This window comes from Octopus bimaculoides, chromosome 11 (genome assembly GCF_001194135.2).
Source record: "Octopus bimaculoides isolate UCB-OBI-ISO-001 chromosome 11, ASM119413v2, whole genome shotgun sequence".
In the NCBI taxonomy this organism is placed as follows: domain Eukaryota; kingdom Metazoa; phylum Mollusca; class Cephalopoda; order Octopoda; family Octopodidae; genus Octopus; species Octopus bimaculoides.
Genome location: NC_068991.1, coordinates 47,271,017 through 47,275,099, shown reverse-complemented (window position 1 = coordinate 47,275,099; position 4,083 = coordinate 47,271,017). Strand labels below are relative to the sequence as shown.

At 32.2% G+C, this 4,083-nt stretch overlaps 1 protein-coding gene across 1 annotated transcript in view; it reads left to right on the top strand.

The window, feature by feature from the left end:
• The window catches only part of LOC106883134 (ral GTPase-activating protein subunit alpha-1), a 294,566-nt gene that overhangs the window by 93,827 nt on the left and 196,656 nt on the right, over nt 1-4,083 (top strand). The window lies entirely within an intron of this gene.

Below are 4,083 nucleotides of genomic sequence, written 5' to 3'. Positions count from 1 at the left end.
AAAAAAAAAAAAAAAAAAAAGGAAACGAAATGGCTTTGATTTTTCAATTTTCTGTAATTACTAAGTAGGTAATAGATTGACAGAAACAGGAATACCTGAATAATGCTTCAGTGTTTCATTAGTTTCCCTGTTCTGATGGAGGTTGACTTTGTTTTTCATCCCTCTGGGGTTGGTAAAGTCCCACTATTACACAAGGTGTCCATGGAGCTGTCTATGGAATCACTTCTGTGAATTTGTAGCCTTTTGTCAGTGTTAAAAATCCTCTTTAGTATTATAACTATCATCTTGTATCACTAATGTAATGATGTTGAGAAAAGTTTGAACATAAATCATTCTCTGTGTTATCTCTTCCAACAAATCTAGGTTATATTTTCTATGTATAACGATGTACTTATCATTAGCATGACGGAAGGGTAGTGATTTGACAGAAATTGTAAAGTACCTTTATAGTCTTTCATTTCTTTTTTGTTCTCTATGCACTGAGTTGCATATCTTTCTGGGACTAATGTTGTTTTCCAAATTCTTCAGTGTTAAGAAATGTCAGCAGCATACTAGAGCTGACCCAGTTGTCTTCATACTTAAGGTAATGAGTTTCGTGCATTGGAACTCAATTAGAATAAAAAGTTTATAACAGTTGAACATGTTACTATTTTGATTTCATATCTTTGTAAGGTTTGACAATTTGTCTTTCACCGCTTTGAAAAATTCATGAGTTCAAATCCTACTAGAGCTAGTAGTGTTGAGTAAACCTATACACAGTTTAAAAAAAAAAATTCAAATAACACTCAGTATTGTATTATAACAGATAAGAAAGCAATATTTCAAATGCAGTATATCTGTGAAAACAGCAGAAAGATTAGGTGTTAACACCCTTATAAGACAGAGAAAAGTTGTCAACAGACAGCCATGGGACTGTTCCGTGGCTGTCTGTTGATAACTTGTTTCCGTCTTATAAAGGTAATAATACCCAATCTTTCTGCTGTTTTCATAGCTATACTGTGTTTGGAATATTGCTTTCTTATCTGTATGATACAATACACATTCGACACTTTTAAAAACAAACAAACTAACTAAATGTTTGTTTGCATATGTACTCTTGTGCATTGCTAATGCCTATATGTTTCGTTGGTGGGCTAAACATATAGTTTCAGATACCATTTTCATTTAAGATGGCATGGCTATGAACTGAACTTTTTACATATATATGTGCTGTTTATTTTACCATCAGTTGAAATATTTTAAATACAACAGTTAATGTGTATCAAGTATTCAAGAGTTGCAATTTGATCAAGCCTTTACCTGAGGCTCTTTATTAGTCTAAATTTTCTTGCTTTTAATTAATCTACTCAATAAATAATTTGCTTGCTAAAAGAATCAGTACGTATAAAATTGACAACCTGTGTGTTCAAACTAGTGATAAAATATCTAATAATACACACCATTGAAAATCTGTTTTTTTTTTCTTTTTCTGCCTTTTGTTTATTGCCTTTTTTACTGCATTTTAAAGCTGTTTACTACTTTTGCTTTGTCATTCTAACACAGTTCTGTGTATGAATGTAAATAGAGGCTTCAATGCTTTTTTTCACATTTATTTGGCAGATGGAAGACATGTATTTGGTGTATTTTTTTTGTTATGTAATGGTATATTTTGTTAGGCTTCTATCAATTGCTGTGTCTATATTTGTATAATTTACTACTGTTATCTTTAAATTTTTTTAAAGTTCATATAATATTCAGTAATTGGTATTTGATGGAATGGAAGTAGTTGGAAATAAAAGATTTCTCTAATCTTATGAAATGATTTCAGTGGTGGTGGGGAACACTTTGTAACATGTTTTAAGGGCTCTGTTGGGACTGTTTCAGTTTAAAATTTTATGTCCTTGGGAAGGCATCAACTTAATCTATTATTTCTGAGATTTCATGCCCCTTTAGGAAATTATTATTTGCTCTTCCTCTACCTTTTTCTCTTATAATTCAAGGTATCATGTTTAGATTAAAACAAAAAGAAGTAAAACACTTCTAGTTGCTTGTATTGTTTTCATGTGTACGTGTGTACATAAAGGTTCATAATATATATAAAATATTCCAGTAATATACTGATGTTCTCAATATTTTACAGTATATACTTGTGTTGAGAATATACCTGCTGATAATAACATTTGAACTTGGATCTGAGAGATAGGGTTGTAAAGTGTTACATAGATAACTTGACGTATTACATACGTGAAACCAAGTAGAAAAGTTTATCAGCTACAATGATGGGAAGAAAGAATAGGTGTACAGTCTTCTAAGTGATATTTCGTCAACTGGGGTAAGGCAGCTATATTATCAAAGATGTGGCTGCATATCATAATTTATGTAGCTGGGATGAAATATAGAAGTATAATTCTATGTGCAGCCGGTGATAATAAATTTGACAGTTGTAATATTTACAATAATTCTTTAAAGATGATTGAATTGATGAGTAGAGCCAGAATTGTTATACAACTAGATAACAAAAGAAAGTGGGATGTGGGAGTGATAAAATTGTTTGTGCATGGAGATCAATGTCTAACAGCATTTAAGTTTTGTGTAATGACATTCTAAGTTCAAATCATATTGAGACTTTGCCTTTCATTTCTGTACAGGTCAATAAACTAATTATGAATGATATATTGAGTCCCTTGTTAAACTAGGATTAACATATTTACTGCACTTCAGTTGTGCAACATGCACTAGAGTAGCTAATAGCATGAGCAATTATGGATTGAAGGCCATTAAATGATTTTCACTGCTCTTGTTACAGTTAAAACTTTCTGTCAGTGTCATCAAACAGTCCTATGATCAGTAGTTTTCCAGCTGTGGCCATCTGTCTTTTATTCTTGAAACAGCCACCAAATCTGCTTGAAATCACACCTGACCATTTTATCAAAGGAAAGACACATTGCTATTGTAAACTTATATACAATATAAGCTTACTATACCAATGTGTGTGTGCCTTTTGTTAAAATGGTCAGATATGAATCAAAGCAAATTTGGCTATTGTTTCAGGAAGGTCAAACAGTTGCATAGTGGTACACGCAAACACACTCATACACTCACACTCTTTCTGTGGAGGTTATAACTCAGAAATTATTTTATGAGTAAAACTAAAGGTATATTCTTACACAGAATTCGTTGCACAAACTTTGATCACTTGCAACATTTTGTGTTATAAATTCTGTCTCTCAAGTAGTGCTACTCACTATACCTTTTAAGTATTTACTATGCACTTATCACACATGGTTACATCATCTTACTTAAGCACTTTTTGTTGCACATTGTTACAGGATAATTTGTACACCATATAACTTGGCAGCTTTTTTTTTTTTTTATCATGAGTAAAGTTACTTTAAAAGGAGCACACTTGCATGAGTACATATAGGTATTTTGTTTTCAAATAGTGGTTCAAAAGTAGTAAGAATAATCTATGTTGTATATTAAATTTCTTTTTATTGTTAGAGTTGACTACTGTTCCATTACTTGCAGTTTTGCACTAACAAATATCAGAGATACCCCACCTCCACTCACTAACTCATTGTTTCTATGGCATGAACACTGAAGTAATAGAACAGCAGAAAACTCTAAAATCAAATATGATACATGCATAGTTATATTAATCGGTCAGATACTGCTACTGCCGCTGTTGTTTTGGCCCTTTACCAAACTCAGCTGAAGGTTTATTATGATTAACCTCAGAGATGAATGGTCAAAATTATGACGGGTCGTCAGAAAGTAATGCAATTTTCATTTGCATTACTCTTTTACTCACCTTCATTGTCATGACCATCTTTTAATAATTAATGTGCAATTATTTAAATTAGTAACCCTATTTCTTAGTTCACTAGGAAATGGGGAGTATAAAATATTCACCCAATTCCAACTCAGTTGCTGTTTCTTTTTCTGAGGGTTGTTAATTTTTGCAAATGGCTTTTTGTGTGATTTGGTTATGTTATATTGGTCTTCTTTTTTTATTTTGTGTGCGTGTGTGTGCGTGTGCGTGTGCGTGTGTGTGTGTGTGTGTGTGTGTGTGTGTGTGTGTGTGTGTGTGTGTGTGTGTGTGTG